Raw genomic sequence first — 12,479 nt, forward strand, 5'->3', positions numbered from 1 at the left:
TGGTTTCCCTATGTTTTTCTTTCAGGATGAGTGGAAACTAGTTGGTAAAGATGTGTGTGATGTTGTTAAAGAATTCTTTGGAGCTAAAAGAATGCTAAAGGAAATTAACCCTACCTTTCTTTGTCTTATCCCAAAGAAGATTGAAGTTGACTCCCCTAAATAATTCTAACCTGTTAGCGTCTATAATTTTCTTTATAAAATCATCTAAAAGTCCTCACTTTGAGATTATTGAGCATTCTTCCTAATCTAATTTTTAAGCAATAGAATGGTTTTATTCTTGGAAGAAAAACCCTTAACTCTATTATATCACTTCATGAAAATATTCATTCTTTATCTCTCTCTAACAATTAGGGGTTTATTATGAAAGTTGATATTGCTAAAGCTTATGATAGAGTCGAATGGACTTTTCTTTACAAGATTTTACTTTCTTTTGGCTTTAGTGATAATGTTATTAAGTTAGTTATGCATATTGTATCCAACACTTTTCTTGCTATGTTTTTCAATGGGAGTTCCATGGATTTTTTAAAACCTTCTAGGGGGTTGAGGTAGGGTGATCCTTTATCTCCTATTCTCTTTACTATTATGGTTGATAGCTTGGGTAGATATATTGGTGAGATAATTTTAAGAGGGGAATTCAAGGTTTGAGACCACCTTCTCTTCCTCTTATATGATCTCATGAACAATTTGTGGATGATACTATTTTTCTAGGTAAAGCTGATGTTAGGGAGGCTAGAAGCCTTAAAAAGGCCCTATATCTTTATTCCTCTACTTTTGGTCAGCTAATTAATTGGAATAAAAGCTCTCTATTTTTTATTAACACTCCTAAACTTAGATAAAGAAAGATTACTAATATTCTTGGATGTTCTATAGGATCTTTTCTGTGTACCTATCTTGGTCTCCCTTTGGGGCTTAGTCCTTTGGATACCTTTTAGGAGTATCTTGTTAAGAAATTCATTAAGAAATTAGTTGGTTGGAAAGGTAATATGTTGAGTCAAGTTGGTAAAGTTACTCTTCTCAAAGATTTTCTTCAAAGTATCCTTACTTATTCTTTGAGCCTCTTTAGGATTCCAGCTAAATTTGCAAATGCAATTGATAAAATTCAAAGGAACTTTTTATGGTCTAAAACTTAGGAAAAGAAGAGAATGGCTTTGATTGTTTGGGAAAAGATCTGTAAACCTAAGATGGATGGTGGTTTGGGTATTAGATCTATAAGAAGTATGAATAAAGCTTTATTAGCTTAAAAAGGATGGAGAGTATATCATGACAATGAGGAATGAAGCTCTATTTGGAAACATAAGTATCTTAATGAGGCTCCAACTATTTCAAATTTTCTTTCCTATGCTATTATTCCTATTTCTTCTACTATTTGGATTGTGGTCCAAGGAGCTAAACATATCCTAACTAAAAGATGTAAATGGAAAATTGGTAATGGTAGTAAAGTCAGATTTTGGGATGATAAGTTGCTTCTAGATCACCCTTTAATTGAGGATTTTGAGGATATGAATTCTATAAAAATTTGCAAATAGACTTATGGTGAAGTTGTAGAGAATTATTGGACTAACAATGAGTCAGTTAATATTGTTGAGATTTATCAAGATTTTTCCATTATCCAGATTGCCCTGAATGTTTGTAGCCTTTATCCGCAAATGGAGGACCTTATGGTTTTGGGGATTGAACTTGGAGGCTACTTCAAGGTCTCTTCTATGTTTATATCTAAGGACAAGCATAATTCTCCTTTGTGGGCTAAAGCATGGATCAAATGACTTATTCCTTAAATCAATATCTTTTTTTGGACAATGCTTCAAAATAAAAATTTAAACTCTAGATAATTTGTAAAAAAGAAGGGTGTATTTGGTTAACATATGTTTCCTTTGCAAGGTGGATTCAAAAGATAGGAATAACCTTTTTTTTAAATTGTAGATTTAGCCAAAATGTTTGGAGTTATCTTCTTCATTATTGGAAAATTTATTGGGTTCAACATAATAACATTGATCACTATTTTTAGAGTTGGATATGTCCTACAAAGGATGTTGATATTGGTTTTCTCTGGAAGATATCTCTTCCCCATCTCTAGTGGGGTATCTGGAAAGAGAGGAACAATAGAATTTTCAGAATCAAGGAAACTCCTGATTGTGTTTTGGGTCAAAATATTATCAGAGCTATTAAAGAGAATTTCAAATCTCAATTTTTTTTTGATGAAACCCAAATAAGTAATCCTATGAATAGTAAAGGTACTAAAACTAAACAGGATGACTAGAGACAGTATGTGAAGTGGAGAACTCTACCTTTGGGATGGGTTAAAGGTAATTTTGATGGTTCAGCTAAAGGGAATCCTAGAAAAGAAAGGTGTGGTGGATTATAGAGAGATCATTATAGTAGAGTGGTGGATGCTATTGCAATACCTAAAGATCAGTCTACTAGTCATAAAGCTGAGCTACGATTTCTCTGTTCATGGTGAGGATGGTTGTGGAATCCAAATATCAAAATTTATGGCTGGAAGGGATTCTCTTAATATTACCAATATGCTAAATAATAAGAGTCTGATAACTTGGATTATTAAGGGCAGCATCATGGAAATAAAAGACCTTATGAAATTTTTTAATAATGTTTTTATTACTTATATTTTTTGTGAAGGTAACAAAATTGTTGATTGGATAGTGAATCAAGTGGTCTATAGGGAAGAAAAGATGAGTTGGCAAGATCACCTCAGTAAGGAATGTGATCTGAAAAATGTTGTTAATTATGATATGAAACATGCTATCAAAGGTAGGATCACTCAAGATTGAGAACTTTATGATGAGAAGTCATGGGTTTATGGTGGATTATTTGTGTATCTCAAGGAGGTACCATTGTGCCATTATGGAAAGCAAGCTTCTTGGAAATCAAATACACTTTACTCTCTTTTTTGGTTGTTGTTTCTCAGATCAATTTTAGGTGCAGAGATGACTATGAGATGTGAGGAGAGCTAAGGAAACAAGAGTCGAAGACTTGCAAGGAATGGAAGGAAAATTTGGTTGTGTGGGATATTTTACAAAAAAGGGAAAGTTACGATGTATATTGAGAAGCTTCATCATTACAAGCCCCACATTATGGAGTATTTTTCAAGAATTGATCGAAGATAGGGTTATGATGCATGGGGTTACTGTGAAATTGTCTAAGGAATTTCTTGTAGAGATTACTTATTGAAAATTATTGTAAAAAAAAAGTTGTTAAACCCTCTCCCATTGTAGAGAAGAAGTGGAAATTGCTTGGTAATAACCCTTATGCAAAGAAAATTAAGGTTATAAATAAGGGAGGTAGTGATATTAAGGGTGCCAAGAAGGGTAACAAAAGATAAAGAAGAAAAATGTGGAGGAGTTTACGGAGTTTGATAAAACTATTGAAGATGATGATAATATGGAAATGGGGGACCTCAATTCAAATTTAGATGGTTACTCTAGAAGCAAAGGCATTTCCACTGACAAGGACAATGTGGATAGGAGTAAAGAAAGGAAAACATAGTCTAATGTTGGGTAGAAAGCTTTGGGGTATGAAGAGGGGAAATAAAGTGCTCACCCTACTTCCCCTAAAAGGGATTCCGTTGAGGATAAAATGGACATGGAAACTAAAAAGAATGATGATGGTAAAGCTATTATCATGAAAGAGCACAACCTTAGTAGGGAGAATAAAGAGGAGCTTAATGAGAAGTAGGACTTAAAACACCAAGAACCAAGTCAATATCAAGGATAAAAAGGAAAGTACCATTTACTCTACAAATAGGTTTGCTGATGGGCTTAGTGATGATTCCTGTTAGGTGAATTTGTCTTTCTTTCATAAAGATTAGGTTAAAGTTGATACCTCTCTTCAAGGTGATTTGTGGCTCTATAATGAGATTATGGTGCTTAAGAAAAAAGTTGGGGATATGTAGAAAGTGTTGGATCGTGAAAGGATTATGAGAGCCCATCTGGAAAGCCAAGTTGGAAATATTCTTGACAAACTAAATAGTTGGAAATATTCTTGAAAAACTAAATGAGTATGAACTAGAACTCTGTCAATTAATAAAGGATAGTGGGAAGAGGAGGGAGCTTGTTACCTCCATCTTATGTGCTATGGCAGCCAGTTTAGGAATGGAAAGGAATGAGGAGATTATGTCTCTAGATACTATTGGGGTTAAGAGTCCAAGATGTCCAAGTAAGAGAACAAGGTAGGGTATGAAGAAAAAGGTTACTAAGGCTCCTGAGGTTCATGGGTCTACCATGATAGATATCATCTAGAGTACTATGGAGGTAGGCAAGGAGGTAGCAAAGATCATTAAAGTGCTTCTTTAAGAGTTGATTGGGTTCACTGGTATGCTGGTTTCTAGTTTCTGTTGGTTTGTTGATTCTATTTTTTTTGTTTCCAGCTTTTTGTTTAAACTCTAGGTTCCAAGTACTTGTAAAACCTAGGTTTTCTTCTGTTGTTTTACTCTACTGGTTTTAGGTCCCTATAAAACCTAGTTTTTTGATGTTTTGTGGTGATCTTTATGTTTCAGGTCCTTGTAAAACCTAGTGATGTGTCATGTTTATCTTTAGCTTTTGTAAAGGGTTTTGGGTCCCTCTAAAACCTATTTATGCATTAATCTAAATAATATCAATGTAAAGTTTCATAGAACAACCATAGTAAATTTGTGTTTCTTGCAGGCACAAAGGAGACATAAGTTTTTGGGAGATTTCCTTAAATGGATTTCTTCAAAACCCTACCCTAATCTAACACTAACAATCTAGTGATTCCTTGTGCTCACAAAACTTATGCCTTCAAATTCCCACAAAGAAATTCTCACTTGTGAACACTCAAGTTGCTCCTCCAAACCTATGTGTAGAGAAATGAGCTCCAATTCCCATTTAAAGGCCTCTAACCCTAGTTAGGGTTTCTATTTTCCAAATGGCCTCACTTTATTAAATTTCATTTTATTTTATCTTAATTAAATCTTTCATGCACACACAATGCCTTTTAATACACACACACAAACACACACAAACACACACACACACACACACACACACACACACACACACACACACACACACACACACACACAAATAATTCCCAATTGACTTTAATTAGCAAGATATTTTTGAGAAAATAATATAAAAATTATTTTAATTTTAAATAATATTTAATTCTCATTATCTAAAATTCAACTTCTAAATTTGAGAAGGCTAAATTAAATAATTATAATTTTTCCCTCTTTAGCTTTTAGGAAAAGTTTAATTATTTTTAATTCCAAAGTTAGACTTTTTAACTAATTCTTTTAATCCCATGGTTTCATTTAATTAATTCTCAATTAATTAAATAAATATGGTAATATTTTTCCTTCCTAAATTTTCGTGTAAAATTATTTTTTTAATTAATTTTCTTGGTTGACTAACTAAACTTAAAGTAATGAAGTAAATCATGTATTCAAAAGAAACTCAAGAAATAGACAAAGCCTAAAAAATCAAACTCAAGGCTTAAGTCATGAAATTCACATCACATTGACAAATTCAAAAGAGTAGAATAAATATATACTTGTCCTTTACCACATGACAAAATGGCTCAGGGTTGGAATTTGGACTTGAAAACTATCTCCCCTCTTTACCATTGAGATATTGTGATAGGGCATGCTCATCCTAGCAAATCAAGGAATTTGATGCTTGATACTTGAAACTTGCATAAAAGATGAGTATGTACATATGAATATATATATCTAAACTAAATAGGCAATGGTGGGGAGTGGCACATTGTGTAGATCCTGACTAGCAAGTGACTATGACTCCCTCCTTAAACCACATTAGACATGACAATAGAAAAGTAAAACAAACACGTGCACCATACACATGCAAGTATGGGATAAGTATCCATAATCAATATATATCATCATCATAGTCCTAACTGTGACCATTATATAAAAAAATTTAAACATCATCTCATGAGTAACCATGAAGCATAGTAACACATTAATATATGAAGTACAAAGTATCTCATCAAATATATAAGCAAATCATGAAGATTATATCAACCCATCTAGGTAACCAAGTACCACTACATCAAATAACATAACATGAAAACTAGCCTAAAAGTATCATAAATAAAAATGATAAATATTCAAACTACACTACACTGCTAACTTAGATAAAAGCCATAAAATGACTTATTAAAAGCCATAATATTTATATCATTATCATTGAAAAGTAAAAGTCTTTGTTCAATATTCAAACTACACTACACTACTAACTTGTAAAATCTACTACCTTGCAAGCATCTAATACCTTAGAGGACACCCTTATAATTATAAACCATAATCCACATTTACAAAATTGGGAAGAACTCCTCCACTATTACTACCTTCCCTTAAAAAAATAAAATTGAACGTATTTAATCATAAATTTCATTGTCAAATTTTTTCTTATGTCAATTTTTTTAAAAAATTTTCCATACACAAACACAAATTTAAATCTTGTGGGCCCCTCCACATTTTCAATTTGGAAAATAATATTATTTAAAAAAATATATTTTTATTTATTTATTAATATAAGAAATCATTTGAATGTTTCAAGGAATTCCTTTTTCATTTTGTAGATGTTTCAAGTGTCCCCTAGGCATTTTAGAGATGGTTTAAAGTTGTCCCTGGATGTTAGGGGATGTTTCCTATGGTTTCTTTTTGTTTTTCAAATTCATGGACAACTAGGGGATGTTCCATTTTCATCTCAGCATCCTTAAAACATTTTAGGGATATAAAATGAGTCCCTAGGGGATAGGAAACACAATATTGCATAAAATCTAGATTTGAATAAATGGGGCCTAAAAAAATGAAAGCTCTTAATTTGAGTGGATGCACGTCCTCATTGAGTATTTTTGGTACATTATGTCACACACCATACATTTTATCTATCTAAATTATGTGCATGTGACTTTCTACTAGGCATTTATTTTAAATTTTTATTATTAATTTAAATATTTTATTGGTAATAGTTAATTGAAATTAATATTAATATATAATTATATCATTATTATTGAACAGTAAAAGTCTCTATTCAATATTCAAACTACACTATACTACTAACTTCTAAAATCTACTACCCTGTAAGCATCTAATACCTTCAAGGATACCCTTCTCATTATAGACCATAATCCATATTTATAAAATTGGGAAGAACTCCCGGACTGTTAGTGCCTTCCCTTCAAACAAGGCATTAACAAAAGAATACATAATTAACCATACCCTAAGTGAACAAAACTTTTTTTGACATACATGAGTCTCCTTGCATCCCTATTTAACATTAATTTTTCTATAAGAAAAACATACTACTATTGAATGTTAACATAGAATAAAAGTTCCTCCCTTTGATTATTGCTCTTCAACAATCTGGTTTTGTTCTAGGGAGACAAATCCTAGATTCTATTATGACTATCCATGAAGTCATCCACTCCTTGGAAGAAGAAAAGAGAGAAGGTTTTCTCTTAAAGCTTGACCAATCAAAAGCTTACAATTGGGTGGACTGGTCTTTTCTCCTTAAGGTCCTTAGAGCCTTTAGGTTTGATTCAAAGGTTTGCAAGCTTATCAACTAGCTTATTTCAACTTTGTCTTTGGTAGTTTTGGCCAATGGTTCTCCTTCTATGTTCTTCAAACCCTCAAGGGGGTTGAGACAAGGCGACCCCCTATTACCCATTCTCTTCATCATTCTAGTTGAGTTCTTGGGCAAGATGATTTCTACCAACAAGATATCTGGGGCTTTGAAAGGTATAAGACCTTCTTCTACCCCCCTGGTTTTCTCTCACCAAAATTTTTTGGATGACAATATCTTGGGGGGGGGGGGGGAAGCCTCGATTGGAGAAGCTAGGGTGGTCAAAAAGATTTTGAGTTCATACATCAGGGGTTCGAGACATGTTATTAATTAGAACAAGACCTATATCTTCTTCATCAATAATCTAGTAGTGAGACAGAGGAAAATAGCTAATATTTTGGGATGTGGCATAGGTAGCCTTCCCTCAACCTATCTGGGTCTCCCTATGCCTCAAACCCCTTGATTCTTTCTGGACCAGTCATATTGATAGGTTTAATTAGAAATTGGTTGGCTAGAAGGGTATTACTCTTAGCTAAGTTGGAAAAATTTAGTTGGTTAAATCCACCCTATAGAATCTTCTTACTTATACAATGAGTCTATTTGGGATTCCCTATAAATATGCTGAAATATTTGAGAAGATCCAGAGGAATTTTCTCTAGTATGGCTTGGAGGAACATAATAAATTTCCTTGTGATATCCTCATTTTGATATATAGTTTAATAATAAATAAGTATTATATATTATTAAAAAGATTAATAATGTATATAAATTATATATATATATATATATATATATATATATATATCATAAATATTATCATTTAACTATATACATGTATATAATAAATATATATACTTCTATATATATTAGATATTAAAATACTATATTATTGAATATAAATAATTAATATATCTATACACATAAATCAACTATTGCCAAATATATCTTAATTACTTATTAATAGTATTATTAATTAGAATAAATATGATTTATATAATTTATAATCATATTTAATATAATAATATATAATATAGCTATCTTATTAATATAATTAATATTAATAATGAAAGGGCATGTCTCTTGGAGATACACATATATATAGGATATAGAAGGTCTGGAATAGAAATTAGGGAGGAATATTATAAAATCATATGAATAAAAAAAGGAAAATAAATGAATGTCAAGAAAGGGAACATTACATTCCTCCAATTTCTTGGGACAATGTGTGCCTCCCCAAACACTTAGTGGGCTTGAGAATCAGAAAACTGAGACCTTTCAATAAAGCCCTTCAAGAAAAACAGTTTTGGAGACTCTTTTCTAGCAAGGGGGATTGGGGAGATATCATGGAAGATAAATACCTTGGGAAACCTTCCAGTAGACAATTTTTTAATAAAGAAAGAATTCCCAAGGGTTCTTACATCTGGAATGGTATGCTCAAAGCTAGAGAAATGACCAAAAGCAAGGCAAAATGGAGAGTGGGCAAGGGTATAGAAATTATGTTTTGGCAAGACAACTGGCTAATCCAAGAGCCTCTCCTCAATTTTCCTACTTTTGATAGATTGGCTAATTCTTACATTCAGAGGTTTGGGAGTAAATTCAGTGACTACAGACTAGGAAAAAAATGGAGAGACCTTTCCTTAATCTCTGAGGAGCTCAAACCTTTGATGACTATCCTTCACATGTGATTTTGAATGAGAATCGGGACTAGTTAGTGTGGAAGAATGCTTCTTCTATTATTTACTTGGTGGCCTCGAGTTATCAAACTCATTTGAAAAAAGATTCCAAACCACTATGGGAAAAGGCTTGGTACCCTGGCCTTATTCCTAAAGTCAACATATTCTTTTGGCTTCTCCTCTAGAATAGGTTAATGCTGACTATTAACAATCTCATCAAAAGGGGTCTTTATATTCCTAATAGATGTGTCCTTTGTAAACATCAGACCAAGACTATGGACCACTTGTTTATTCATTACTCTTCCACCAGAGAGGTTTGGTCCTTTTTCAACCATGTTTTTGGGTTGGACTACTGTGCACTTGCTATTACTACTGAATTCCTTAGGCAATGGGATGATTCGAGGAAGTGCTCTGGTCTTCAAGACATCAATAAATAGGCTCTGCCACACTTTGGTTGGGGAATATGGAAACAATGCAATAATCAAATATTCAGAGAAGCTAGCCTCTCCACCAAGATTATTTCAAGTATAATTCTTAATGCCCTTTTGGAGAACTACCTTTTTTGAAAAGGTTCTAACCTGTTTGCAAGAGACACTAGGTGTAGTAATGCCACATAGAAAAGAAGATAGGAATGACAATGGACATTGTCCCCTATGGGTTGGCACAAAGTGAATTTTGATGGGGTAGCTTAAGGTAACCTAGGGCAAGCTAGCTGTGATGGAGTGATTCCAAATTGCTATGGTTATGGCATAGTAGTGATTGCCTTCCCTTTGGGGCACCAAACCAACCACTTCACCAAGGTATGTTTTGCCCTACAAACAACTATGCTAGCCAAGGATATGGTGTTAAATTCCTTTGGCTTGAGGGGGACTTGAACAACATCATAAAATGCCTTAGAGGTGAGCATCCTTTGTCCTGGTCAATCAAGAATTTGGTGAAAGAAACCAATCAAATCCTTCTCACTTTTGATAGGGTCCATATGTCACATGAATATAGAGAGGCCAACTTAGTTGTTGATTGGATGGTCAAAAGGGAAACATCATACAAGTGGATTAATGGGCTTCTGATGACGGCAAATAGCATGATAGAGATTGAGAGAATCTAGGGGAGGACAAGAAATATTAAGAGTGATAATTGAAGGTAATGATGTTAGAAAAAATTAATTTTAATGAGAGCTAAGCATGGGTTAGACATGATTTATGTTAATTGGGGTGCTTTTTGGCATGCTTTATGGGTGAATGGTAAGCTTAATTACTATTGCATTCCCAAGAACAAAGGAAATCTTTGTTATGGTGAGTTTTATATGCATTTAGTTCTTTGTTATCAGAGGTTGTAGAAAATGTCTACTCTAAGCAGCAAGATGGTGGTCAAAAGGCATTGTAGAGAGTTAGAGGCTGAGTTAGTGAAATTAAATAGGTGGTCAAAGGTATGGGAGAAACTCAAGGATGGTGGCATGTCCAAGTTCATAGAGAAATTACATGGCTAGAACCCTAAGGTTACTAATCTTATGGTCATGTCTTGGAAGGATGGGAAAGTTAAGATTGATGCAGTTGATTTCCAAGTTAATGAAGGCATCATAGTGGAGGTAACTAGTTCCCTTGTTGAGGGGATCAAATTCTTTAGGGACAAGAAAGTGTCCCTTAGTGTAGTGAAATATTTTGCTAAATATGGCTAGGAGATGAAAAAACTGGTGAAGATAGGAGTGTACTATGAACCAAATTCAATTTAAAAACTCTGGAGGGTCATCCTAAGGGTGATTATTTCTTACATTGTTACTGGATACAAGGTATGATAGAATCTGTATCCATCAATTTGTCATCCTTAACCACTATAGGTATTGCACAAAAATTTCCATTCCCTACTACCTGTTCTTCTCAATTAATAAGAATATCATGGGTTACAAGAAGAAACTGTATCCTAACCTGACTTTCCATGAGGGCTTGTTGTTACTAATCTATGAGAATTTCAAGGCTCAAACCCATTGCAAATCTATTATCCACAAGGTGGAGTCCTCGAATGACATGCAAAGCTCATATCTCCCTTTTGATACTGAGGATAGTGTGGGGATCTATTTAGATGACAATGAGGAGGTGGCCAAGATAATTAAGGACTTGGACAAGCACAAGAAGAAAAAGACTAGGAAAGGATTGGCAGGTAAAATTTTCAAGTTTGAGGTTAATTTAGTAGAGGATTATAATGAAGAGGATGAGGGGATGGATATGTAAGAGGAGACTGGTGTGAAAGAGGAAGGTACTGGTAAGGTTCAAGCACGAAGGAAGGTGAAAAGCCTGACAAAGAGGAAAAGGGGAATTGAAAGTGAAGCAGATCAAGACTCTAGCAAGGGTCAAGAGACAACTCCCATCATCTAGAAGGTCAAGAATGAGGATTATGGAAAGGAGAAAACTTCTATATCCGTTGGCTCCAAGGGCAAGAAAAAGGTCTAGAGGAACTTCAAGTCTTAGACTGCAAAGATGGGAATTGTTAGAGAGACTATACAACCTATGGTCTTAGAGGGAGGTGATGGTAAAATCCATTTGGAGGATCTGATTCACCCAAAAATGGTGGTTCTTAGTGACATTGCTAGGGAGGTGGAGATGAATCTACTCAACAATGCCCGCAATAACATGGTGGATAACTTCTAGTCAATCAAGTGGATTTTCCATGAAATTGAAGAGCTAAAAGAATAGGGTAATGGGACCAGAAGTGAAGGAAGGAGATGAAGGGTCTAATAGAATTAGCATTCTAGAAACTAGGGTTACTAAGTTGGATAAGAGATTGGATAAGGTGGAGTGAACTCTACACAACTCTACTAACCACAACCTTAATATCATCAAAATATTAAATGATAATGTCAAAAAGATGTAAGATATGATGGAGATTGGTTTGGACAAGAAAGTTGACATAGTCAATGAGGAAAATAGGGCTCCTAAAGTGGTTTCTAGAGCCCTAAATGAAAGACTGAGCCATAAAGAAAGATCAAACAAGCAGAAGAAGGATATGGAGAATACTCTAGAATACAATTAGATGATGACTAAGGTAGCAGAGACCATGGAAAAGTTGGAGAAGATAGCTAAGCTAGTCAAAGATACGGTGCCCTCATTTTTTCTCTTGGCTTTTTTGTTTTTTCCCCCTACTTTTAGTTTAGTTGGGTTTCCCTGCTCCTTTAGAGGTTGTTTTGTCTTAAGACTGGTTTGTGGCCTTCATTGTCCTCTTGTTTGTTGTTGTTCTACTTTACATTTTGAAC

The sequence above is a fragment of the Cupressus sempervirens genome, chromosome 3, assembly GCF_028749045.1.
Source record: "Cupressus sempervirens isolate cs-2001-9-10 chromosome 3, ASM2874904v1, whole genome shotgun sequence".
Classification (NCBI taxonomy): domain Eukaryota; kingdom Viridiplantae; phylum Streptophyta; class Pinopsida; order Cupressales; family Cupressaceae; genus Cupressus; species Cupressus sempervirens.